The following is a 27948-nucleotide window of genomic DNA, read 5'->3' on the forward strand; positions in this document are numbered from 1 at the left end:
ATTTAGGTTCCTCTTTCTCATTTGCCTATTTATGATCCTTCCAAAGCTGCTTGTTCTTCAGTGACAATAATTTATAGACATGGAAGAGAAGGACATGTTTCTTATGAATAATCTACAAAGTAGTCCTTTCTGCAAACTTGATATCGAAAGAAATAATGTGAATAATGTTTCTTTCTTTCATTTATACTGAATTTGATAAAAGAGAGAGAGCTTGAGAGAAAGAGAGAACAGAAACACAGATGTACTATGTGGTAGACATTGTATTGTATTGGGCCTGGAGATGTGGTAACAATTAAGTCAAACTTTCCCCTGCCTTCAACAGACTTCTAAGCCAAGTGTGGAAGATAGACAAAAAGATAATTCAAAATGGTGGATGAGTGCTTTGATGCAAGGGGAGTCAGCATGTTAGATGAATGTTCTATGCCAAGGACGAGTAAAGGCCTAGAAGCAAAGAACAGCATGACTAGTTCAAATAACAGAAAGAAATCCACTATATGGTAGAGTATAAACTATATATTAGTAAGATATATGGCTGAGAAGGAGAGAATGGCAGATCAAGAAAGTTCTTTTCAAGTTTTAAAGACTACGGATCTTACTCTTGAAGCAATATTCCAAGTAAGGCAATGATTTAATCAAATTTCATAAAATGTTTTTGAAGATTTAATGAAGTAAAATAAAGATACTAGGTATGAAATGATTTTGACTTTGTAATTTCAAAAATGTTAAGGAAATTAAGTCTATATTTAAAACAGCATATCTAGATCATTCTTGATAAGAAAAAAAAAATTTGTGAAATTGGCAGGCCTATACAAACCCAAAGCATCTCTTTTAATAAGACCGAGTAGTAATTTCATTATTGACTTCATCATGCTGTTAGGTGTGTTATGAAAACTCCTTTTGAGTAATTAAGGAAAGAGAATTAAGTAAATACATTGAGCCATGTATTTTCTTTTTTTTTTTTTTTTTTTTTTTTGAGACAGAGTCTCGCTTGTTGCCCAGGCTAGAGTGAGTGCCGTGGCGTCAGCCTAGCTCACAGCAACCTCAAACTCCTGGGCTCAAGCAATCCTGCTGCCTCAGCCTCCCGAGTAGCTGGGACTACAGGCATGCGCCACCATGCCCGGCTAATTTTATATATATATTAGTTGGCCAATTAATTTCTTTCTATTTATAGTAGAGACGGGGTCTCGCTCTTGCTCAGGCTGGTTTCGAACTCCTGACCTCGAGCAATCCGCCCCCCTCAGCCTCCCAGAGTGCTAGGATTACAGGCGTGAGCCACCGCGCCCGGCTTGAGCCATGTATTTTCATCTTAATCTTTTTCACAGCTTCTTTGAGAGCTTGATTTCTGCTAAGACACACATATCTTTTCAAAAAGCATAAAAGTTCACAGATGTCCTGGACATAGGATTTCATCCTTACCAATGGCTGAGAACACCACCATGCTTCTTTTTATAAACACATATGGTTTCCAGTTTACACACAATCATATCTTTTATAGAGACATATAAAATAGTCATTTACAATATGACTAAATTACTAACAAAAAGATGTACAATACCACTGGGATTCTAGAGATACCTTAAACTGATAGTTTTCTTATAAAATGCTATCCCCTGGAGCTTCCTTTGCCTCACATCACCAGACAGGAGAATTTTGTTCCTATCTTATTTATTTTTACTGTGGTAAAGTGATTAGTTGTAAACAGGAAAAATTGCCATTGCTATTGACCTAAATGATTTTATTAGTCATACTGAAATGGGCTCAGAGAATCACTCTGCAGCACATGAAAGTTTATGCTTGCAATAAAAATCCCTCCACTTTCTGATGCTCTGCTGAAATTGTATATTGAGAAGTCACAAAGAATAACTGACATAGAGCAAGTGTGAGTAATTTTTTATTCGTTTCTTCTTTACTTTGTGTCTCCTTTCAATGCCTTCGATGGTCAAGGAAATATCATGCTGAGGTGTATTGATAATACTGGTCTTTTCCAAATGTCCAAAAACAATTGTATTTTTCACATCCAGAGATTGCCTATTGTTTGATTCATTAGAGAATTAAAATCTGATGGCCTTTCCTCAAGAAGGTTTTGTTTCATCCAGAGAATATTTTCCTCCACGATTGATTGCTTGCAGTGTCCTTTGACTTGACACCACTATTTGAATTCTGATTTATTATATCTGCTTCATGATTGCCATAGATCTTCTGCTCAGCTTGTATATGCTTATTCATTTTATTTATTATAAACTTGCTTTTGTTTGAAGTGGGGCAAGTGCTGTGGATGATGAGTAGTAATGGAGAATTATTCCATCTATCTCAGACCATAGTTTTTTTTTTCACTATTTCTTTATTTTTTTTTTCTTTTCTGTGTGCTAGTCCTTATATACACTATTTCTTTAATAATGGACTTTAGACAGAATTCTAGGCAAAAGCAACATCTATGTTTTTTTAAGTATCTTTTATGCTTTAACAAGATAGAAAATTTTTCCTGTATCTGCATTGTATATATGGCAAGTGTCTGCTCCTTTTTCGAGATTACTTTGTGCCACCTCATTCAGGAAGCTTCTCCTGGTCTGACTTCTCCCAGGTAGGTTGTCACCTCCCTTGTTTGTCTCCAATATGCCCCTGTACCCCTCACAAACTTCTGCTATAACATTCTATTATCCATATATATATCCATGTCTGCGTTTCTTTAGTAGATTGTAAGAATAGAGACCATGTCTTTTCAATTTTTTTTTTCCGACCCTTTGATACATAGAACACTGCCTCACAGTTAGGAACACTCAACACACAATACATGTCTTTTTTAAAAAGTAAACAAAATTTTTTTTAGAAATGCTCTTTTATAATAAGATTTCATATTCTGAAAGTGCCAGAGGAAGACCATCAATTTATTAGCAGATGGCCACCCTGCTTCCTATTAAGCTGTTGGTAGATATAATCATAATAATATAACTGCTTTATAATTGATACGCTAAAGGGCAGTGCGTTTCCTCAGTCTTTACAGCTCAAAAGAATTACCTGAGATGTTAAAAATGAGAAATCCTGACCTCTATCCTTACAGATTCTGGTTAAGTATATTTTATCTATGACCTAGAAATCTGCATTTCTAACAGTATCTCTGGAGTTCCTCAGATCGTGTTCCAGAAACAAAAATTTTGGTCAACCTAGATGGAATTAATGCTTGTATTCCAGCAATATATACATGTAAAGACACATATATGCACGTGCACACTTGTGTACACACACACCCTGCTCAACTAAGGAATTGGTTATAAATGCCTCAAGAATGAGCAGGATGCCAGAGCCCTTACTTCTGCCTATCACTCTGTTCACTGCTTTTCTCTTCTTTCACTTTCATTTCTTATATCTTTTTTGTTTTCTGGCAAAAGATGACTTTTTACAAACATCCCTAGCCAATCAGGGCATCACTTTACATTCACGTTGAATACTAACTTATTTCAATGTACAAAATGGTCTAATCTTCTGTGCTTGGCAGATATAGTTTTTGATGACTGATCATAGATGACTGATTTGTCTCTAAAGAAGGTGTTTTATTGCAAAGAGGAAGAGGTAAATGTGAAGAGGGAACAATATTTTGGAGTCCTCAGTTTCCTAGGTGATCATTAGAGGGATAGTTTCTGGGTTACTAATTTTAATATAAGAATTTTTAGCCTTCCAGATTCTCAGCATGTTTGGGAAATAGAGCATCATTTATGTACAAACAAAGAGCAAAGACTGCTTGCTCTAATTCTTATATAACTGTTAGCAAAAACTGATGCATTATTTTATAATATTAACCCTCCAGTGGCTTTTTATTCCTGGATACTTTTCTCAAGTGGAAATTATGTTATGTGCTGGAACGCTGAATGTAATTTGAAGTTATATTTTTTTCTTCCATTTATTTAATTTTATATTACTCATGGCTATACTTTTATGTTAGAAATGAAAATTGTATCACCAAGATTTTTATTAACCTTTGCTTATTAACTATTGGTTTTTGGCAATACACAGACATACCTCAGAGATATTGTGGGTTCAGTTCCAATAAAATGAATTTTGTGATATCCCAGTACATATAAAAGTTTTATTTACACTATATTGTAGTCTAGTGAGTGTGCAACAGTATTATGTCTATAAAAACAATGTACATACCTTAATTAAAAATACTTTATTGCTAAAAATTACTAACACTTATCTGAGCCTTCAGCAAGACCTAATAACCTTTTTGCTGATGGAGGATGTTGCTTCAATGTTGATGGCTGCTAACTAATCCAGATGGTGATTGCTGAAGAATGAGGTGCCTGTGGCAATTTCTTAAAATAAGACAACAATAAAATTTGCCAAATTGATTGACTCATCTTTAGCATGTGGTGCTGTTTGATAGCATTTTACCCACAGCAGAACTTCATTCAAAATTGGAGTTAGTCCTCCAAAACTCTGGCACTGCTTTGTCAACTAAGTTTAGGTAATATTTTATATCCTTTTTTTGCCATTTCAACAATGTTCACAGCATCTTCACCAGGAGTAGCTTTTATCTTAAGAAACCACTTTCTTTACTTATTCATAAGATACAACTCCTTATCTGACACAGTTTTATCATGAGCTTAGAGTAATTCAATCACATCTTCAGGCTTTACTTCTAATTCTCATACTCTTGCTGTTTCTACTACATCTGCATTTAGTTCCTCTATAGAAGTCTTGAGCCCTCCAAAGTCATCCATGAAGGTTGGAATCAACATCTTCCAAATTCCCGTTAATGTTGACATTTTGACTTTCTCCCATGAATCATGAATATGCCTAATGGCAACTAGAATGGTGAATTCATTCTGGAAGGTTTTCAATTGACTTTATGCTGATTCATCAGAGGAATCGCTATCTATGGCAACTATAGCTGTACAAATTGTATTTATTCAATAATAAGGCTTAAAAGTCAAAATTGCTCCTTGATCTGTGGACTGCAGAATGGATGTTGTTTTAGCACTCATGAAAGCAACAGTAATCTTGTACATCGCCATCAGAGCCTTTGGGTGACTAAGTGTACTCTCAATGAGTAGTAATATTATACTTTGAGTGAGCCTGTCCTTTGAATCTTTGAAGCCTGGCATTGTCTTCTCCTCTCTAGCTCTGAAAGTCCTAGGTGGCATGTTCTTCTATCTACATTGAAAATCTGTTGTTTAGTGTAGTCACTTTTATTTTCTGGATAACTTGCTGCAGCTTCTACATCAGCACTGGCTGCTTCACCTTGTCCTTTGATGTTACAGAGATGGATTATTTTCTTAAATCTCATGAATCAACCTCTGCTAGCTTCAAACTTCTCTTCTGCAGCTTCCTCACCCCTGTCAGCCTTCATGTAATTAAAGAGAGTTAGGGCCTTATACTGGATTAGGCTTTGGCGAAAGGGAATGCAGAATACTCAAACCGTGTCAGTAATAAGTTGTCTTGTTTTTTATCATCTGTGTATTCACTAAAGTAGTGCTTTTTATTTCCTCCAAGAACTTTTCCTTTGCATTAACAACTTGGCTAACTGTTTGGCACAAGAGGTCTAGTTTTCAGCCTATCTTGACTTTCAATATGCCTTCCTCACCGAGCTTAATCATTTTTAGCTTTTGATTTAAAGTGAGGGACATGTGACTCTTCCTTTCACTTGAACACATAGAGGTCATTGTAGGGCTATTATTTTTCCTAATTTCAATCCTGTTGTGTCTTAGGGAATAGGGAGAGGAGAGGGAGAGATCCAGAAAACATGGGGATGAGTAGTTTGTGGAACAGTCAGAAAATATACAGCATTTATCAGTTAGTAGCACTTAAGTCTTATATGGATGTAGTTCATAGAACTCCAAAATAATTACATAGTAACAACAGAGATCACTAATCACAGATCACCATAATATAATATATATAATAATAATGAAAAAGTTTGAAACATTATAAGAATTACCAAAATGTGACACAGAGACACAAAGTGAGCACATTGTTGGAAAAATGGCACCAATAGACTTGCTTGAAGTAGAGTTGCTGCAGATCTTCATTTGTAAAAAATGCAGTATCTGTGAAGTACAATAAAATAAAGTGCAATAAAATGAGGTATGCACGTATGGAAAAATTTCCACTGAATACTATCTAATCTAAAGTGGCCATTATGAATGTAGTGCCTGCTATTCAATTAAGATATTTCTTATCAACTGTAAAACAATGGTATAAGTCTTACCACAATATTTATTCATATTGTCCTTTCTTTCTTTCTTTTTTTTTTATTTCAGCATATTATGGGGGTACAGATTTTAAGGTTTCAATAAATGTCCTTTCCCCCCACAAGTCTGAGTTTCCAGCATGACCATCCCCCAGATGGTGCACATCTCACTCATTATGTCCTCTATTTCTAAAAAGAATACTGCAGAACTAAGAAATTTCTTTTGGGTTTTTGTTAATATGCAGATAAAGAAACAATCTTGCTGGTATCAACAATTATTTGATCTTTTTATATGTTTTGGTGCTGTCAATGGGGAAAAAAAGCAAAACTCTGTAAAATAATTTTAAAGAGATTCACTCTGAGCCAAATTTGAGGACCATGACCCAGAGCCATGCTCAAGAAGCCTTGAGCAAGTGGACTCGCTATGGTTGAGTTGAAGTTTGGTTTTATACATTTTAGGAAGACAGGGCTTACAGGTAAAGTCATAAATCAATATGTGGGAGGCATACATTGGTTTGGCCCGAAAAGGTGGGCCATTTCAGAGCAGAGTCTTACAGGTTATAGGTGGGTTTAAAGATTCTTTGACTTGTAATTGATTAAAGACATGAAGCTTTGTCTAAAGGCTTGGAATGTTTTAACATAAGGAGATGTTTATCAGAGATGAGCCACTGGACATAGGTTTGTTGTGTAAATTGAAGATCTGTAGGTTTGTCTGGCATACCCTTAGGCCTGTTAATGGGTTATATAGGATGTTTCTAAGAAGGGCAGAGGGCATGATGAGGCATGTCTGGCCTCTCTTCTCCTGGCAGGTAATTTAGTTTTAGGATATTCCTTTGGCCACGAGGGAGTCCATTCAGTCAGCCGGAGGTGGGGTGAGCCTTAAAATTTTATTTCAGTTCACAGTGCAATTCACACATAAGCTAGGTACTTCTATTTTTGAATTTTAAAATCCAGCCTTTCTCCACAACCCTCTTGGAACCTATTCTGGAAGAAGGCACTGATAACTTGTGTTACTGAAAATATCACTGTGAGGTAGAAGGCCTTACTTAATTACATTTGGCTTTACCTCCATATGCCTTCATCTCTACAGCTATCCTTTAAGCCTACCAGTGAGAGAGAAGGAGAGAGAGTGAGAGCAAGAGCGAGGGAGAGAGGGAGAAAGATCTGCTCTTTCCTAATTCCAATCCCTCTACCTGTTTCCTGGATCTCAGTTTCCCACAATGTGAAGGGAAATTTACTCATATGGCTTCCTCTGCTGAAATTTCTATCTTTCCCTCTCAACTCTGTAATTTTTCTGTCTTCAAACTAAACCTTTCCGGCTATGTTTTTATTTCATTTTTTTCTCTTTTCCTTTCCAGAATTACTAGTCTATAGCTTCCAGTCTACAGCTTCTATCCCTCCAGTTTATTATAGTGGGAGAAAAAGGCCAGTTTCTGTCTAAGCCTTCTTTCTCCTCTAGGGTTCTAGATTATATCTCTCTCTGTTTTTAGTGACCTCACCACCCACTATCATCTCCTTCCCGGATCTTCAACCTTAACCTCTCTGTTGATTCCTGATGTCAACATTTAAGCATGCCTAATTCTCTTTTATCTTAAAAACAATGCAGAAAACATTTTAAAAAATGAAAACTCTCTTCAAACTCTTGCCCCAGTTATTTCTCCCTTTTCTGTCATGGAGCCAAATTTCTCTAAACATTTATCTATGCTTATTTCACCATTCTTTGCCTTAAATGCACTCTCTCACCGCTGAAATCTGTTTTTTTGGTTTTTTTTTTGGAGACACAGTCTCACTTTGTTGTCCAGGCTAGAGTGAGTGCTGTGCCATCAGCCTAGCTCACGGCAACCTCAGTCTCCTGGGCTCAAGCGATCCTGCTGCCTCAGCCTCCTGAGTAGCTGGGATTACAGGCATGCACCACCATGCCCAGCTAATTTTTTCTATATATTAGTTGGCCAATTAATTTCTTTCTATTTATAGTAGAGATGGAGTCTTGCTCTTGCTCAGGATGGTTTCGAACTCCTGACCTTGAACAATCTGCCTGCCTCGGCCTCCCAGAGTGCTAGGATTATGGCGTGAGCCACCGCGCCCAGCCTGAAATCTGGTTTTTATCATTTTATTAAAACTGTACTTTACTAGATCACTAAAATGTCCCTAATTTCATAAATCCTGTGAGTACCTTTCAGATGTTATTTTACTTGACCATCCAGCAAAAATTAAGACTGTTGAATTTCCCTTCTTGGAAAGATCTTTTGGTAGTTTGGATTTATTGTTCAGCACCTATTAATTTTCCTTCTCCTCCTACTGTGACAGAGCATACTGCCATGGCAGTTGATGTTGTGGTAGGTCATGTGACTTGCTTTACCCAATGTAATAGCAGTGGATATGAACTAAGCAGAGATTTCAAATGTGCACCTGCCATTTGGCTGGTTTCTTATCTACTGTGAGAAGCACATACGCTATGAACCTGCAGATCCAAGGTGAATGTGAGATGTCTGAGCAGAGTTGAACTCAATGCAAAGCTTAGAGCCCAGCCCAACCACCCCACAGTCTGAAGCATAACTCACCCAATCAAACTGGGGACCCATGAGAAAGAAAAAGAAATATTTGTAATTGTGGGCTATTTATTTTGCAGTATTATTGGACAATAATTGATTAATATAATTCAATTTCATAAAACCAACTTCTGATTTTTCTTTTGAGTTTCAGAAACCGTTGTAACATTTGCAGTGTTTTCTTTCTCTACCTATATTTTAAGTATAAATGTTCCTGAAACTTCTATCTTAAACCTTGACCTCAGTTTATATATACTTATTGTGAGATCTTATTCTCAGTGATGGTTTTGATTGCTAACTATATGTTGATTCAGCTTCTAAATCTTTAGCTTCAAAACTGACCTTTACCTTGCAGGTCTTGTCAAAAATATACTGAACAATTCCACTTAATAGTTTCACAAAGCACACCAAGCTCAATTTCCTGAACATAGTGCCTCAACTCCACAATTCATCTCACACTCAACCACTAGGAAAAAAAAAAATCTTGGGGGAAGGGATTACCTCTATCTCTTTTCAGGGAGAGGTAAAGATATACATTGTAACCAAAATGTCTGAAAAAAATCTGTAATAGGGAGGTGGGCAGGGGGAAGGGGGAGGAGGGGAAGGGCATGTACTTACACGGTGGGTTCAGGTGCGCACCACTTGGAAGCTGGACACACTAGAAGCTCTGGCATGGCGGGGTGGGGGAGGGGGTGCAGGGGCAAGATATGTAACCCTAACAATATCTGTACCCCCATAATATGAAGTAATAAAAAAATAAGCAAGGAGTCAGGGTCATGCCAGCTATCCCAAAGAATTTAAGCCTTTTTTTCATTTAAGCCTTCTAGTTTAGAAGATGCCAGTTGAAGGCTAAATCAATGCCTGCTGTGCGACTCTTTTGCACTATATGCTGGGAAAAAAGACAGAATTGGGCTTCATTTTGTTGGTCTGTCAGGACAAGACTGGAAAATCAAAAAAGAGGCAAATGTTTCCTTCTCATTTCCTCAAAGGGATAATCAGGCTCTTTCTCACTGAGCTGTCCATGTAATCGTCCTCAAACTAATTCATAATCTCTTCCAAGGATGTTTACAAAATCTTCCAGGTCCGAAGGAATTGGGTGGTTGAGAAGACAGACGCTGCTGTCAAAAGGCTCCATTCCAATGTCCACTCCGCTGCAAAAAAGTGTGATAAGCTCCTTGTTGCTGAGTTTCTTCATTTATTAGCAAAGATCATTTTTATTTTTGCTTCACAAGACTGTTGTGAAAATTAAGATTATTTATTAAAATTACCACAAATTCAGTCTCACCACAGAAAACACTTTCTCCTCCCCAGGGCCACCCTCAGTAGATGTTTTTCGTTGCATGCCTCTCATTCTTCTTAAACGGGTCAAGTTGTGTTTCTATCACTTGAAGTGAAAAGTGACCTTACAAATACACGTTTTGCAAGGAAAAAAAAAACATGAAGGAGATACCTAATGTATGTGAAAATGCTAAAACATGATGCCCAAAGGGTTTCACTACCAAATTTAGTAGTATATACTGTCAGGAAAACAGACTTTTAATTAAATGTCAATAAAATTGTGTCATTTATTGAGTTGCTTTCACTGCTGATCATCTCTGTTGTGCTATTGTGATGGTAGCTCTTTTTGCTGATAAATCATAAATTATTTTCTTTTTACCCTCAATAAAATAACTATAATTTTTATAAAAAAATCTGAAACAGTTCTGCATCATCAATATCATTACAAAAATTAGTAGGGAGTTACAATTTATTGCATTTTTTGCCTTTAAATACATAATCTGATTTAATTGTCACAATGACTTCATGGGTTTTACACACACACACACACACACACACACACACACACACACACACATAATCATCTCTACTTTGCAGGTAAGAGACATGAAGCCCAGTGAAGTTAACTAATCTGCCTAAGATCAATAACTAGTAAGGAACCAGGTTGAATGCTAATCTGCCTGACTCTAATGGCCACATACTACAGAGCTACTTACTAAGTTTTATGTGCTGCTTATTTAAAATATAAATTTAAGGGCTACACTTGCCCATTGTCTTTTTGAGGATGTCAATTTCATATATATATTACTCATCCAACAATAATTATCACTGCCCCCTGAAGACAAACTTCCTTGTTATTTTCCAAACAAACCACCTAGATTATTGCTTCTATGTCCGTATTCATACCTTATATTATAAATTTATTATTATAGTTCATTATAAATAATTGTGTCTTATCTTGTTCACATTTATCCGGATTCTTTCCGTCTTCGATTCACTTCATTTAAAGCTCAGGATTTCTTTAATAGATCCTCAGATTATTTCCAATGATACTAGGCAATTTGTTAAACTCCTGTAGCACTATTTTTTTCCTAATCATATATTAACTAAGATTCACTGAAAATTACCTGCAAGGTATTGATTTTAATCATATGGAAGCTTTCACACTATGTATAAATAGTATCTACCTCACAAGAATTTTCAAATTAGTTGGAATTATGCAAGTAAAATGTTACTAAAATATAGTTCTTGTGTATTATTTAATAGTTTTCATAGTCTAGCCATGTTAGCTGTCCCTTTAACACAAAGATTATGTGCTTAGCTTATTTTTGTGTTCATTTCAAAACCAAGTTCATTCATTAAAGGATTGTTATATGAATCATGTCTTTTATTTTTTATACTATATCATGGCTATTTTTTTTTTTTTTTACTGCTTTCTGAAATGTAGTTGAGATGATTTATATCATCTAGAAAAATATTTCCCTCTCTCAAATCATGGATTGATATAGTTCATGGAAGTAATTATAGGAATTCATTTATTTATTGAGCAGAAATTTAAATAAACTTGAAGTTGGCCAAAATCAAAGCTGTCATCCCAAGGAGCTTATTTATCATGGTTGTCATCCTCCTCATTTATATGATCCTAAATAAAGTATGTTAAACAAAGTATAACAGATTCATCCCATGGTTTCTGTTTCTTTATACTAATTATCTCTTGACTATTTGACATATTTTTGTAGATCTTTATATTTTTGTAGAATGGCATAACACATGTAAATTACTTAGTGCAGATTTTCACCAAAAGGAAAGAAAAAAGGATTTGACTAATTAAAGTTCTGGGGAAGGGATGTGCTGTAGATATTATGTTTTTAAGGTCTTATCATGTTCAAGATGTGCCATGAGACATAGGAGAATAAAGTCAGTATTTAGGGAGAAGTAAGAAGCTCTATATGCACCTAATAAAATAAGTGGAAAAGTAAATAAAATGTCCAACTAAAAATACTTGTGCTTTGTTACCATGAGAACCTTTGAGAAACAAAACTATATGTCTTGGTTTTAGTGCTTTGGTCAAATCTATTACTTAGTGGTAGAAACATACTTTTCCCCCTGCTAGTTTCAAATGACAAGCTTCTCTATTTCTCACTGCTAAGAGGAACAAGATGAAGTTGAGTGACCTCCCTGGGTAGTAATTGGGATTCTTGTGATCACTGTAAATATCTCTTTTTCTGACTAAAAAGTGAGAATGTGGTAAGAGTTGGGAATGATTAATCATGGCCTCATCCTATTGTTAGACTTTATAGTACTATCCAAAAAATCTTTAGTGTTGACCATGTATGAATGTAAATATGTGGCCTAAAGTCAATATAAATGATTTAAAATGATCAGCTGTTTTGTTTTTTATTTGGATTATCCATATAATAGGTGTTCTTGAATTATAAGGATAATTGAGAGTTGATTTAGCATCTTGTTTGTTTGAAAATTCTTCACGGAGAGACACATTAAAGATTTTTAGACTTTCAAAAAGCAGATGTTTGCATTAAACCTTAGTAAATTCTGGAAGGCCATATAATTTGGGCATCTCATGAAAAAAAATGGAACAGTGTGGGTGTTTCTGGAATTAATGGGTTGGGGAGTAGAAGCTGTAAAATCTTACACAAAAGATCACATATTACTGAATAATAGGACATCTCCCCATCTCTCCAGTCTGGGCATGATTAAAATGTTGATTATTAATGAAAGTTATGCTATCCATCTTTATTAGAAAATGAAGATATAGCAGCATATTTAATCCTTTATGATCAAGATGCTCTCATCTCATATTTTTTCAGAAGTCGATGTTGAAGTCAATATTCTATATTATTTGTTTTAAGAAGTGACACACTGGATCCACTCTCCTCTAGAGTTTGATTTATTCAATTTCGAACTGGTTACCTTATAAGGGTAAGGGTTGTCAAGAACTCTATTTAATATGAATTTCCTTATAGACATTTATATATGCATTTGTAATAAAGCAACCAAAATTCAAGATTTTATTTCAGTGAACTAAAAAGTATATCATGTTAATTCTGCAGCATTTGCAACTTTTGGATTTTGTACTGTCCAGCTCCTGGGGGATTCTGATTGCCTCAGGACTTTCTGAAACAAAATATGACTTTAATATTAAACTCTATGTTCTGCATGCAGTCCACTCACTCAAAAATAGAATGCAAGTGTTTTGTTTCTTACAAAAGAGGTAAACATCGATCTTTTCAGACCAGAATCTTATCAGGTCTCCATGGTCATTCTGCAGCTGACTGAAGAAATTTCTTCTGCAAGAAAATTATTTTGTAAGCATTTTTGTGGAAAAATGAAAACAGATACAGAAAAGAATGAGATAAGAAAATATAGTATCATGGATTAAGATCTGAATTTCATTTGCAATAGATATCCTCTAAGCTCATGATTCTTAAGCATGAATATACATTGAATATCACTGAAATAGCTTGTTAAAACAGATTCCTTGGACCCACTCTCAAAGATTTTAATTCATTGGGTCTGGAGTGAGGTCTGATAATTTGCAGTTGCTCCCAGGTGATTCTCCCAGGTGATGCTAATACTAATGCCTTTTTGAGAACCACCCTTTGGGTAGCACTATCTTAAGTAACTTTGGTACCAACACTTCTCTGTTAATACATAACTCTTACTTTCAGAAAATGACAGCTACATAAAGAGTATTAACCCACAAGAGAAAGTAACAAAATAGCTTAATTTGTGTATAGGATAATGCCACATTAGCAGGATTCTTTGCCTTGATTTAACATTACTAATACATGTTTTTCTTATTAAAAAACAACACAAGTAATCTTTCAGGGCCTGATTTGATTACCTTTGTTTTGGGAAAATAGGGACATTCCTATTGCTTTTAAGAAATAAATCTATTAAAGTCTCAAATTTTTATTACAATCAAGCTTGGAGGGAGCTAATGGAACAGCCCTGAAGCTTTTTATTAATTGATTTCAAACATAGTTTTACTGTTAGAGAGTATAGGAATGAATGCAATTTGCCATGACAAACAACTAGTAAATGCACCCTTGAGATTAAGGATTAAATTCCACAGATATCTCTAATATTTTGAAACTCAGGATGGCAGAGTGGCTCACAACCTTAGCTGGACATAAAAATCACCTGGGTAACTTTAACAATACTGGTGCTTGGGAACCACCATTCAGGCATTCAGATTTAATTTATTTGGGGCTGGGTCTTGACTAGGGAAATAGGTAGAGGAGAAGGGCTAAGGAGAGAAGTGCAGACAGGATGACAACTACCATTTCTTGAAACCTACTTTCCATACGTCAGGCACTATACAAGGCATTTTATAAATATGGTCCTTAAACCTCACATAAACTCACAAGGTAGCTTTTTAAAAAAATCTAAGAAAGGAAAGGATGATTGAAGAATAAACTTTTCCAAGCAAGAGGTTGTTTAGTAAATGGGGACTGGCCATTAAACCACAGGTCAGGATGGCCCTAGCATCCATACTTCTTCATTTCCCTGCAAGGATACTAGATTCTCTCTCTCTCTCTCTCTCTCTCTCTCTCTCTCTCTCTCTCTCTCTCTCTCTCTCTCTCTCTCTCTCTCTCCCCTCTCTCTCTCATTCTCTCTCTCCTTCACTTCCTTCTTTTCTTCCTTCCCCCTCCTTCCCTCCCTTGCTCTCCTCCTCCTCCTTCTCCTCCTTCTTTTCTTTCTTCTTTTTTTAAACAAATCTAAATACCTTGGGATAAGATACAATCTCTAACAAATGTTGAAAGTGCCATATAAGAAGCAAGAATATAGATTCAATACATATGATGAGTAAAGCGTTGCCTACATTATCTTGGTGTTGGACATAGGCAAATATGAATGCATCTAGAGATTGAAACACTACCTGCATTTCCAAGTGTGTATGGAACTCATTGACTTAGTCTGCAGTGAAAAGGGCATAGGTAGATAGTCTAGGTTCAAAATATGGCAACAATCATTACTGTAATTATATTTGAAAACCAGCTGTGCTGCTTTCACATGATTATAGGGACAAGATGAGGGTAAACTTCTGATATTCAAGAATAAGTGAACTACACCAAAGGGAATACTAGAAATATTGCCTTCTATCTTATTTAATGTTAAGGAACACGTGGTAATTGATCCACTTAAAAACATAAATGTAACCTGCTATCATATATAATATATTAATAACACTTTAAAGTTTACAATTACAAAGCTCCTTTGTGTTTTTTATAATCTTATTTAATCTTCATGACATTCTTTCAAAGCAGTGGAGAAAGAGAAAAGAATTAGGTTTATATATTTATAGGTGTATACAAAGCTTTTTTGTGCATATTTTTATGTAATCGTCATAGCTAGCCAGGAAAGTTCTCCTCGTGTTACAGGAAAAGCTCTCAGAGGTGAAATCACTTGCTCATACTCATTGATCCAGTAACTACTGGAGCTTGAGATCAAAACCTGGACCTAGTACAAACAAAAAATTGACTTAGGTCTTTCTCCTCACTCTTGTTGATTTTAACAGCCACTTTCATTGAGCTGGAATACAGTTGAAACTTTATATATAAACAATTATTTATTTGACCTAAATGTATATGTAAACAATAAAATTAATAAACATATTCTGTCAACTAAAATAATAAATAATAACTCTATTAAACTAAACTAAAATAAATATTGAGCTACTTTTCATATAAAGGGCTTAGAACGTTATAGATATAGTCATTATATTCATTATATGCATTGGTTAAAAATTTTTTTCTTGCTTTAAGTTCTGGAGTAAACTCTTATGATGTAAACTCCAGCTAGTCCTGAAAATTGATATTTACAATGAAGCTAGGTGGGGTGGCACATGCCTGTAGCCCCAGCTACTTCATTTGGTGGCTGATGCAGGAGGATCACTTGAGCCTGGGAGTTCGAGTCTGGCCTGGGCAACCTAGTGAGACCCCTGTCTCTAAATAAAATAAAATGAGAGATTTTCTGCTTATCAATTTGGCGTCAATATTTGTAAATATAAAATCATCTTCAAATTAACTTCATATCTTCTAATTCAAGCCAATGCTATGGTTATAATGCCATGGTGAGAAGGCTCCGTATAACTTAGGAAAGTAGTTTCACAGCTCTATGTAAAAACATAGTTCTGTTTTTCTTGATTGATTTAAATTAAAGTTTTAGAACTGCAAGCACCACTGGATAAAAATGCTCTGTAAGCATGGGGTACCTCGTCAATTAGGGGAGTCTCCTTCAGTGTTACTTCAGCAAAATAGGGGCCACTTGAAAACTAATTGTGCCCATGAATTTTTGTAAAATTAGGTCTGTCATCTTTGTAATAGATTAAGTTTTAATTTTTTCTCAGTTTTTTATTTATGTTTTCACATGGAATTGGGCCTATTTCTTTTATCTTATCTTATGAATATCTTCTTTTAAAGTAAAATGCATTCTCATTTTGAAACCAAGAACATGATGGATAGTATTAACACATTGACTGCCACACTAGGAAAAAAAAATTTTTCCCTGGGGCCACAGTGTTTTATTAAAACAAAACAAATCCTTTCTAATTTGTTATTTTTTATTGTCTCCTGTGTGTGAGTTATATGCAACATAATCCACGTTTTTAGAATTAAATTGTCAATATTAATTATAACAATAAGAACATCAGCAAGTAAGATTTTTACAAACCAACTGCAGGGTTTTGCATCACGAGGCCCCAGGCTCAGAACTAGCCTATGTTAAATACAACTCACATGGCAGTCAATGTGTTAAAAATACTCCCTGGGGTTATGAAAGTTTTTCAGTGCCTTCTCTGATAAGGAACCCAGGAGGCTTCCAGTTAGCACCGAAGGCTTCAGTGAATTCAGTCATGTCTGTAGCGCCCATTAATTTATTCCTGTCCCAGTAGGCAAAAAAGAAGCTTCCAAGAGTAATGGCAGAAACCTCGTAAGAGGTCCTCATGTTATAGCAGTATAATTGAATAGGGTATTCACATGGCACTGTCAGGCAGAGATTATTATCCCCTCTTAGAAGAAACTGAGGTCAAAAGAGGTTATCAGTTTAGAGCCAGTAAGTGATAGGGCTGGGATTCTAACTCCCACTGATGGACTCCACACCTATCCTTCAAAGCTCTCCCTTGGCTTTACTGCTTTCTTTATTTGAAGACCTGCTTTGTGTATTTCTGCACCCTGATTGTCCATATGATGAAGATTTGGGATTTCTCTCCAACAGAAAAAATTTTCCAAAGGTGCCCTTGGATAGCTTCATAGCATTTTATTTCCCTTCACCTCGGATGGTGGGAGGGGTTGCGTTTCTGAACAGGCTGTTGGAGATCACACCTAATCCGTGTGCCAGTGTCTGCGGGTTGCATGCGCTTGTGGCTCTGACTCAGGTGGGGTAAAGGCAATATATGTAACCGAAACGTTTGTACCCCTGTAATATTCTGAAATTTAAAAAATGTATTATCTCATTGCTTGTATATCATTACAGTTCAAAATTTTTAAAACCTTGGACAATTAAATTTATAGTTATTTGTCCCTTGAAGACAGGAGTGTTGCTCATTCAGTTAGAAATAATGTGCTCAATATGGAAAAGTTAACAGTTGCTGATTCACCAAATTAAATGCATATTTATGGATATTCTTTTTTTTTATAGTATCAGGGTGTGCTAAATAAATCAGTAATATGTGAACACAATGGAAAGATGAAGTAATAGTCACTTTGATTTAAAACTGAGGATAGTTGTATTTTCAGTATGATATTTAGGGAAGCTTTATATATAGCCTAATCATTTAGACACCATAAACTTCTTTTAGGTCAAGAATTTGCTATATAATTTCTAAGCTATTTTATAAGCAGCTTCTGAATAGCAGTCCTTCTTAACCTGATGATCTGGCATATAAAAGAGTTACTAATTATAGGAATTGAAAGAAAGGAAGCAATGGCTTTTATTGAAAAAAAGCATTCAACTTGGAATCAGGACTGGAACCTTTACTAAATTCCATGTGGAATTGTGAAGCTCACCCTATCTCCTTGTACTTTGAAATCAATAATATGTATTATAATGCTCTTTTTGCTTAATACACTCTTGCATGTTCAGATGAAGTACATAGAATGCTTGCTACATAACTGCAGACCTTAGACAACAAACCAAATATTTATTATTTACCATGTGTCAGTACCAGGGTAAAGTTAAGAGTTTTGTTAAAAGATCTATCTTGCTGGTCATAATACTTTGACATTCATCAATGGGGCTTTCTTAGTCTACTCATGACTGTACTACATATTTTTTTTATTTTTACTTAAATTTATTTCTAAAGTATATCAGAGTTAAATGAGTAAGATGTTTATTAGCATGTTTATTAGCACAAATTTGGTCTCTTCACTTCTAGCCTTTTTTTAATTGACTTTTAAAGATTTAATTCAGAGCATGCTTGTTTCATTGTTAAATACTATAGAAACATTTCAGTATAAGAAATAGTTACCCATTTACCCATTTCAAAGTTTGTGTGTGTGTGTGTGTGTATATATACACAGACAAGAGAGGAGAGCCTAACTAGTGAATTAGGGCACAGAATTAAATACCATTTAGTTTGTGTGATTATTTTTTTTGTGCTTTTGAGAATTAAATTTTGTTTGAAATGCAAAAACAATATGTTTGCTGGGTAATTGAATCCTTTTATAAATCTCTTTGAAAAATTAATAATATAACAAAAATTATTTTGTGTGTAATTAAACATTTAAAAAAATAATATTGTCAGATTGTTTGAACTGAAATCCAGCTATGATCATCTAAAATATAAAGCAAGGAAAATGCTCTTGCAGAAAATAATTGAATGGACAAGTTGACTCTCTCTTTTCTCTTTCCAAATCCAAAGCATCACTGTTCATCTAGATGTCCTTATTTATCAGAATTATACTTTAGGAAGTGATGCTCATATAAAGGACAGTACTTTGTATCTCGGTCCTCCTTCATAGCAATCTCAAGTGCTCAGTTTTCATGTTTCCTATCACATTCCCTGCCCAAAAATGTCAATTTAACAAACTGCATGGATGATGACTATTAATATAGCAACTCTCATGACCAGCTCCTATTTCTTTTATTTGGATCATTTTTTAGGTTTTAAAATTCTCTCTTTTTAGAGATAAAAATCTCTAAAATATAATCTTATTTTATGGCCAAAAAGAAATGCCAAAGAAAAATTTGACTTTGAGACTCAATCTCAAAATTCATATATTCATTTTTATAATTTGTTATGAAGAATACTGACTATTGAATTGGGGCATATTACATTAATGTGAGCTGTAGGGAAGAACAGGCTTCTCCATCAGCTAACAAATACCTCATTGTGGACCTACACAGTGTATAAAAGAAGTGGAGGTCCACATTTCCTTTCTTATAATTTTGAATTTCAAGCTAAACATGCAGGTTTTGTGACTCATGTGGTAACAAAATCTCTTCTTGACCTGAGCTCATTTGATAGCAAAACCTGTTCTGAACTGGCTTAAGGGTATTTCTACCTTATTTATTCCACCTGATGTGAATATTAACAATTTTTGCTGAAGAAATATGGAGGTCTTTAATTATAGGTTGCTACTCCAGACAGGTGTGTACACTTCCAAAATTCTAAAAATTCTAAAAATTCTGAGTCCAAGCACATCTGGCCCCATGAGCTTTGGGAAAGAGCTCGTAGGTTTCCATGAGATATGTCCCTTGCTTTCAAGCAGCTTGCAGTCAGTCTATGAAGGTGCATGATGGGAGACATTACCCTCAAACAAATAGATATAGTTACCAAAAGTCTATCAGTTGGCAAATACACACACAAACACACACACAACATAAAACTATGTTTTATATAAAATACGTAGCATGAATTTTATAGTATAGGATAAAAGTAGTATTAGTTTAGAATAAGTGTACTAATATAAAAGGTTTCAGAGGGTAATAGAACTTGTTCCCTCTAAGTGTCTTTGAATTTATTTCTTAATAAAAAAGCAAAACCACAGGCAATGAGAAAACTTATGTACAAATGCTGAAGGAAAAAGTATATAAGGCAGTAAAATTTTGATGAAAGCCCTCCAGCAAGTATGTTTTTCTTTCCATGTAAAAGAAAGCTATTTTGAAGATAGAGCAGTGTAATAAGTTTAGCACAAAGAACCAAATTGAATTTAGTTGGCTTTCACTTCTGCCCTTACGAGATATGACTCTGGGCAAATTACTTAAAACCTCTAAGCCTGATTTATTGTCTGCAAAATATTAATAATAAAAGTAGCTACCATATAGAGTTGTTAAAGGGTGACATTGGATCATGCGTGTACCTGGCACAGAGAAAGCAGGCAGTAAATGCTTCCAATTATGAAGCTGTTCTCTTCTAGGCCCTGTGGATAAAGATATTCTTAGGCTATGGAATTCTACATGATTAATTCTTAGTTATTCAAGAGAATTATTTCCTTCGCATTTTAGATTTTCCTTTGGTAGGTTGAGTTGTTGCATAGTCTTTTAAGATTTCATCTCTAATAATTAAAGCAGTTATCTGGTAAAGAGGCCACCTCGGGTGCTCTAGGCCTTCTCATTTATTATCCTGAAAGCCTTTCTGGTGACTCCCAAGAGACTTCTAAATTTAACTTATAGAATTTTCCCAGAAACTGGAAGAAATTGAAACTGAATAGAATATGGCTGTATAGACATTGTTTGGCTGAGTATATTTTAAGCTCTGAAAGAAAGTGTATTTTGTTACCAGATTTGTTTTTAAAGTGTTTTATCTTATAAAACACTTAGTGTATTATTAATGGAATTAATCCTGGGTGACTGCATGTTTTATGATTATGCTATTCAGTTCATGCATAAGGTGATCATACCTTTTGCCCTATAAGTATCTTATCACAATAGGCAACAGGATATAAAAACGGGGAAAATATGGGCAACAGATGTATATTCACAACTGGAAACTGACGTATTTCTGCTAGATATAGTGAAGTCATACTAGGTTGAAGGAATTTGACTAATGTGACCAGGAATCTCTGTATGTGTTAAAAATGTCTAAAAAGGAAATGGAAGAAATGCTATCGGGGCCACATTATGACTTTCACGGACCCTAGGCACTTCTACCTTTGTAGGCTTGTTTTTTCCATTAATAAAAAAGAGAGAGAGAGATATATACAAATTATATTCTGTCTTGGTATAGACATGAGTATAATTCAGGCTGGATTCATCATTCTATATTCATTATTATATTTTATTCTAATTAAAGACAACTTACAACATTTTCGTGAACCTCTAAAAAGTAACGTGGACCCTAGGCACCGTGCCTACTGTGCCGGCCTCCTGGATTAATTGGCCCTAGCCACTACTAAAATTTTGCTAATCCTTCCTCTTAAATGCCAAGTATGGGCGGATTCTGGCATATTCAGGGGACAAAGAGAGGGTACCACAGCAACCTCTGAATTTCTACAAGAGTATCTTTTAGGCATGGGATAAAGGCTTAGTCAAGCCAACTACCGACTCCTTCAACAAAGAGAAGAAAAGAAAACTCACCTTTAACATAAATTGACAGACCCTGTCCTGACTTCCAGCTTGGCTTAATTTCTCTCCACCACCACCCCAGGCTACTAGATCTCCTGCTTAGCAAAATGAAAGTAAGGTAATTGAAAGCTACTTTCTTCTCCTCTCATTTGTAATATAGAAAGATTTGGAAGTAGATACACAAGTTTTTTGGCAGAACCTAGCCCAACACTCAGGATTGAAAATGCACACACTACCCTCTGTGATCATAAGCAAACAACAAGAACATTTACTTTGACTCAGAGGATAATGATGTTCAAGAAATAAAACTGAATATTCTTATGCATTGGTTACTAAAACGTGCAATAGAAAATTGTAGAATATATTAGGTTGGTATCAAAAATAAATCAAGAACAAGCTTTTCCAATTAAAATAGAGTGAAAATCCTCAGGAGAAAATGATCTGAAACAAGAGATTTTGTGGAGTGAAAAACACAATTGCCAAATTTAAAACCTGAATGAAATTAGAGACCCCTGATGGAATTTTACCAAGTCAGAAATGCAGATGAAAAGTTCAAGTAATTTTCCTGGAACTCAGAAAATAAGAGACCAAAATAACAAAAGACAAGTGACATGTGATCAAGACAGCCTTAAGTTCTGCTAGGCTTGACTGACTTTTAGGTAGGCTTTTTTCCTGAGGCCTAGGCTCCTGACCTTTTCTTAGGGGATTTACTTTAGAAAGCTTGCAATTGCAAATTCTTTCTCTGCCCCTTTGAGATATATATAAATCTTTTCCTGTGTCTTTCTCTAGGACCTGAGAGCCATGGTTTTGAAATGTAATCCTCAAGGAAGATAGTGCCCATCTCTCCCAGTTCCCAGGGGAGGGTAGGAGATTTACTTCAATAGGTACAAATTAGCAAACATAGATGGCCTAAGCACTGGGCTCCCCACTGACATGTTCAGTACATGTTCACTAGCTCACCTCAGCTCTTTGTTTTAGTGCATTGAGTCTAATCTTTTTCCCCTATTGCAATAATCTTAAATAAAGTTTTCCTTGCTTGTTTAAATTTGTCCAGTGCAGTTTTTCTTTGACATATGGAGGCCAGACCTTTGAGATTCAATAGATGTTTAAAAAGCATTCAATTTAAACAAACAAACAAAAAAAGGACCAGAGCAAACAGGAGAAACAGTATTTAAAACAAAGAAAGAAAACTTTTCATGAGTTTAAGGAAGTCTTGAATCAGCAAACTAAAATAACAAAGTATAAGAACAACTAAGGAAAAGAAATCAATACATAGATACGGTAAAATATCTTACATTTAAAGGATAATAAAAATTTTTTATGAATAGGCAGAAGAAAGGCAGGAAATAGAGGAACATGAATTTGAGTAGGCTCAGAATTGGAACATAATTATTCTTTATTATTGTTGATGTGTTTATAAAGTAATACAAATATCAAAATATTTTAGAAAAATAAAAACGTTAAAACAATTCAAAAATCACATTCTGGCTTTAAAATATTAGTATATATGAAGAAACTTGGTAAAAGAGATAAGTTAATAGATAATTTTCCTTTTATATTGATAACACCAAGAGAAGATGTTAAATTAATTGAAATTTTTAAAACTGTTGGAATAAAAAGAGGATCTTTACCTTTGAAATTACTAGACAAATAATAAAGTAAAATGAGTTAAAATGACCACACAAATGAACAAAAATTCTAGCAATGAAAATGAACATGGAATTTTCAAAAGAAAATGTGTAGTGCATAATAATAAGTGTGATGGCTAAAAAAACTTCTGCAAAGTGTCAAAAAAAAAAAAACAAAAGAAAAAATGCAATAAGATTGGAATAAAAAAATAAAATTCTGATTTAGGCTATTTACAAGAGAAAAGCTTAAAAGACATTTACATTGACATAAAGGTTTAAACAATATGGGGAAAATGTCAGACAAATATAATAGCAAATGAAAAGCAGAGATAGTCAATATTGAAATATTCAACAGAACTCAAAGAAAGTAGGATAAGTATGGAGGATTATTTTTATAAATGGTAAGAAAATTTATATCACAGATCAAAAACAGATGTATCTGAATGAGTCAGAAACTATACATGCAAGTTTTTAAAATATAGAAAACTGTTATAAATACAAGGAGATGCAAATGATTATAAATATGAACATACTGGATTTAAGCGATAGGCCTAATAAGACTAACTTATGTATCAAACTTGGCAACTTATTTAGAGAAAAGCACCTTATTTTCAAATTTCCATGAAACCAAATAAAATCCATCCTATATTAGGCAATAGAAAAATTGTTTAAAAATTCCAAGAAGCAAAAACTATACATGCTACATCCTTATCTATAATAAAAGCAGGTATTTATAAAAATTACTGACATGAAAACATCCACTGAATTAGATAGGGTTCTTTAGAAGCAAGTGATTTATCAAAGGTGTACACGCAAAAAAAAATCTGTAGTGAAGGAATTAGTAGAGTGTGTATGTTGGGAGGAGACTGAAGTCTAGCCTCAGGCACTCTCAATAGAAATTGTGGCTTATAAATGTTGCAGTAGAGGTGTCCTGACTTCAGGTAAGTGGGGCCATGATTTTGTACTGTCTTATCCCTAAACCACTGGCTGTGGGTGTCCTGTCCAGGATAAGGCAACTCTTCTTAGTCCAGAACAGTTTTCCAAGGAAGGGTACAGCTATGAACTCACAGTTGCTGGGAGACATTTGCATTGACCAATAAAAGGAATCTGGGTAAGAGACCAACATCTAAGACAGCCATGCTTTCAGTTAATATTAATTGTGGCTGCAAGAAAGAGATAACCTGATGAAAGTGGTTTCAACAAGAAAAGGCCTTATTTTTCTCTTGAAGCAAGAAGTTCAGAGGCAGGCAGTTCAGACCTGTTCATTAGCTGCAGCACATCCTTAAGGAACTCTGCTTTTTCTCTCCTTTTGTTGTAGTATTTTAATTGTGTGGTTTCATCCTCTTGTTGAAGATGACTGCTAAATCTTTGGGGAAATGATCATATTCCAGGCAGGAACTAGGGAAAGAGTAGAAGACCAAAGGGAAAAGCCAGCCAGCATGGTAAGCTCTATAAGATCTTTTATAGAGCATTCCTGGTGATACTACTCAGCAACTTCTGTTAATATCTCATTGGTTAGAACTAGACTCTAGTTGCCAGGACTTGTTGAGAATTTTAGCTGTCCACATTCTATGGAAAAGGAAGGCAGATGAGAAGGAGGATTTGGAATGTCTCTAAACACTACAGTATTTGCCAAACCAATCAATTTTACATTTGAGATAAATGACTCTCCAAATTAACACTTAGGAAAAGAGAGATTCAATTCTACAATTATATCATGCTTAGGACACAACAGAGAAAAATGTAGATATAAAATTACATGACACACTCCCTCCTCCTCCTTTTCCTGGGCGAGGTGCTCCTCCAGCAGGCATGCGGTGTGCAGCCATGGAGACTCCAGTGTGAGAGACAGATGGCTGCAGCAGCCAGGCCACACTCCAGTGGCCCACCTGTGTCAAGCTGGGCATCCATGGCTTGCACTTCTACTGGCAGGATGTTTTAAAGGAAGTTGGGCTACTCACAAGTTATTACACAGGAAGGTGAAATGTGAAAAGGCAAAGCAAGAAGAGTCTTCCTGGACTGTAGAAGGTGATATTAACACTGATCCATGGGCAGGTTGTCTACTGGTAGACTCAGACCACCTCCTCCACTGATGACAGCAAGGCCACCGTGAGGTTATAGTCAAAACCTGGTTATCCCTTAGGAATGTCTGAATCTGAACAGGCTCTTAAACGTACTTCTCAAATTAAATCACTCTCATCTGAACATATAGAAGGGATGCAACTTGTGTGTAGACTTGCTAGAGAAGTTTTAGGTATTACTGGTGGGATGATTACACCAGGTGTATGTATCTACTGAAGAAATATATCAATTAGCACACCTTGCAAGAAATTGCCATTTTTCTCTCCTGAATTATTATAATTCCCTGAAGTCTTGTTGTGCCATGGAATTCCAGACAGATGGCCCTTGCAAGGTAATATTGTTAATGTGGACATCATTCTTTATCACAGTGGTTATCTAGGGGACCTGAATGAGACATTTTTGTTGGCAATGAGGATGAGGATGGGGTAGCATCGAAACTCATTCAGATCATGGATGAGTGCTCAATGTAAGCCATCGAAGCAGTGAAACACAGCAACTTCACATGCTCCAACCTAATAAATATACATGAACACATACTTACATACCCCCATATTTTAACTGTGGTTATTGCTGATTTGGGGATTATGATGACTTAAATAGTCTAATTAGATTCTAATACATGAACAAAATGAGCACATAACATGCATCTATTGCTTTACAATCTTCCACTAAACTATGAACTCCTAGGGAACAGGCAATCATTACATTCTTGGTGCAGGGGGTATTCTGTATATATTTGTGGAATCAATGACTGAAAAAATATTTATACTATAAAATAGAACATTTTAAATTGCAAATGAGGAAAGCTAGAGAAGATACTCATTATTTGCCTCACCAACTTAAAGGATTAAAGCAATTTTAAGCCTATCATGCTTACTTTAGGCAATTATTTTTCCCTAAAGTATTCAATATGTATAGTGTGTGATAATGTTATTATGAGATGTTATGTCCGCTTTCTGGCTATCTTTGAAAACCTCCAATTAAATTATGAAATATAACTTGATGTGAGGAAATAATGAAAACTCTAATGATAAATGGGAGGAGATATAAAATATCAAGAGATCATAACTATCTACATACAAGTTTAGAGTAGAATGCCAACATAGTATTTTAATCCACCATAATGATGTATGGGATTACATCAAATTTCAAAAATGGAATCCTTCCTTAATAATGTTAAATAAATGTGTAGATCATGCTGCCAGGAAAACTGCATTGCAGAATTGCAGTTGAATTATTTTCTTCTCTAGTGCCAAAAGGAGCATGAGAAACCATTGACTGTGATGGTCTTCAGAGCAAAAGATTGAAATCCACATTTGCTCAGAAATCCTATTAGTGTCTCTATTGAGGAAAAGGCAAAGAAAAGCACTGAAATGTTACTGATTTGCCTCAAAATTTTTTGTTCAAATCTTTGGATAAGCTGACAGGAATTAGTTTTATGAAAATCCTTTCTCTTAAATTATTTCACTAATGTAAAACTCCCAAATCCAGTAGCATTCTTTGATACATCTCTTTTTATCAACATGCTAATTTTTGCCTACATAATATTAATAAATGAAGCAGGAATTGGTATCATTCTTTGCCCTTCCTTGTAGGGTTGCTGTATATTTTAATTAGATAAAAAATTACAACTACTTTGTTATTTTTGCTATAAAATTTATTCTTCCAGTCATCTATTTGATATGATAATCTGTAAAGAGATTAGAAGATTTGCATTCTGTTTATAAAAGATATGTAGCTCCTGGGTATGAACTTGGGTTTTTTTTTTTTTTTTTTTTTTTTGAGACAGAGTCTCACTTTGTTGCCCAGGCTAGAGTGAGTGCCGTGGCGTCAGCCTAGCTCACAGCAACCTCAAACTCCTGGGCTCAAGCGATCCTTCTGTCTCAGCCTCCCAAGTAGCTGGGACTACAGGCATGAGCCACCATGCCCGGCTAATTTTTTCTATATATATTAGTTGGCCAATTAGTTTCTTTCTATTTATAGTAGAGACGGGGTCTCGCTCTTGCTCAGGCTGGTTTCGAACTCCCGACCTCGAGCAATCCACCCGCCTCGGCCTCCCAGAGAGCTAGGATTACAGGCGTGAGCCACCGCGCCCGGCCTGAACTTGGGTTTTGAGTGAAGACAGGTAGACCAGGAGAGAATTTTTATGAATACTGTAAGTAGATATATTTGGTCATAATATTTTTTTGGCTGATGTCACACTTGATTTGCAGTTTTTGAAATACAAAATGCACTGTCCTTGAAATACAATGTTGCCTGGTAACAGAGAGTTTATAAACCCAAATGAGCCTTCATTTATGTTTTTGATATTGTTTTTTCTTGGTCATAAACAAATAGCTTAACACGATGGCTTAAGTATACATTCACAACTTGAATTCAATATATGCTGTAAAAGTGAGATTATTTTTTCAGAAACCACAATATATTTAGTGGCGAAATTTGGCAGCAGAATGCAGGGCTTACATTTTTCTATCATGCTGTCATTCTCAAAAGTATTCAGGTAAGGAAGTCTTTTTCCTCCTGAGAGGTAGAGAAGTCCAAGGGATTTTTGGCAACAAGAGACAAAGAAAGGCAGCAGGCCTAAAAAGCAGCTAAAGGACTTGATTGTGAGGATGTCTGTATTCCCCGTAGTGTTTGTTCAACATTGAACTAGCAAGGGATTGCAGAGTATTTCCAATTTGATGAAAACCTATAG

At 35.2% G+C, this 27948-nt stretch overlaps 1 protein-coding gene and 1 pseudogene across 7 annotated transcripts in view; both read left to right on the plus strand.

The window, feature by feature from the left end:
* Positions 1 to 27948, plus strand: part of CNTN1 (contactin 1) — a 340010-nt gene that overhangs the window by 10976 nt on the left and 301086 nt on the right. The gene's annotated exons all lie outside the window — the stretch shown is intronic.
* On the plus strand, positions 9456 to 27114 carry LOC105884622 (methionine aminopeptidase 1-like; annotated as a pseudogene).

The sequence above is a fragment of the Microcebus murinus genome, chromosome 10, assembly GCF_040939455.1.
Source record: "Microcebus murinus isolate Inina chromosome 10, M.murinus_Inina_mat1.0, whole genome shotgun sequence".
NCBI classification, from domain to species: Eukaryota; Metazoa; Chordata; class Mammalia; order Primates; family Cheirogaleidae; genus Microcebus; species Microcebus murinus.